Genomic DNA, 1,337 nt, shown 5'->3' with positions numbered 1-1,337 from the left:
AAGCATTTTAGAATACAAAATATTATCAAACACAAAAAAGTACAATGCCTTAAAACTAATATAATTTAAGTGGCTTTCTAACTAGTGGGAAACACTAAGACTTGATTTTTGAAAACCTATTAATTGAATTATTCTAGCCTTATGGAGATTCAGTAAATTAAAATGTTTTCTTTCTACTATTCGTAAATAATCCAACAGCAAATGTCAGAGTGAATTAGTGCAATGTTATGAAAGACAGGATGTGAAAGAAGGGGTGTGGCATAAGAGTTTCACTCTAGTGTATATATTCTCAGTACAAAGGAAACCTAAAATGGGCAATTTGGAGCATCACATGATACAGACATGTGAAAACTAAGAATATATTTAATTGTTTCCTTTTGAAATTAAATCTTATATAGTTTTAAAAGTTGAATTATAAACTGTGTTTTATAATTCAACTTTAAGCTAAGTTTACTGATAATAAAGTTAGATAATTCAATTTTGAATGCAACTCTGTAAAATATTGTCATATGCTTGACAAAACCGTGCACATAAGGTTTAAAATATCCAATATTTAGTCTGAGGTTTATCTAGTCCCACAGAAAATATTTTTTTATATACCATCTCTATTATCACTCCTCATGCTATTGTAGCTTTGTGCTTAACAACCATGTTGTTGGTTGTTCGTGTATTCTTAGATGGGTTTTTACTCAACTATGACTGGTTTCATTTTAATTCAATAGCTGTGAAGGTGCCTACAAATGAATATGATTATGTGCAGTCACAGCACACAGTACTAGTCTCTAGTGTCACATGTACTACTACAAACCTATTAATAAATATAACCACAGCATAAGTATTTCAATGTTTGAATAAAAGCATTTAACATGATAAATTACAGTTGTAGCTTACATTTTTTAATCATTTTAAAAAAAGTCTGATTCTTCATTTATACATACAAAGTTTCGTAAGTACAGACTTATAGTATTTATTATTTTCCCTTATAATCTTAAGACCCTGATCATTGGAAGCAGGTTTGTTGAACATTTTGTCCTCAAGATGTTTCTTACTAAATATTTCCATGAAACAAAGTAATATAACATGATGGATGTAGTCTTAAAGTGTGGAACGTTCCTCGTGTGTAGAAAATAATTTATACCACATATGAAAAATCAAGTAAGGATAGAGAGGGGAATTACTGAGTCGGCAAGACTGTTAGCCAGTTGAGAGGGAATTACTGAGTCGGCAAGACTGTTAGCCAGTTGAGAGGGAATTACTGAGTCGGCAAGACTGTTAGCCAGTTGAGAGGGAATTACTGAGTCGGCAAGAGTGTTAGCCAGTTGAGAGGGAATTACTGA

The sequence above is a fragment of the Limulus polyphemus genome, unplaced genomic scaffold (assembly GCF_000517525.1).
Source record: "Limulus polyphemus unplaced genomic scaffold, Limulus_polyphemus-2.1.2 Scaffold11494, whole genome shotgun sequence".
In the NCBI taxonomy this organism is placed as follows: domain Eukaryota; kingdom Metazoa; phylum Arthropoda; class Merostomata; order Xiphosura; family Limulidae; genus Limulus; species Limulus polyphemus.
The sequence above is the reverse complement of the archived record's forward strand: the minus strand, read 5'-3'. Positions refer to the sequence as shown.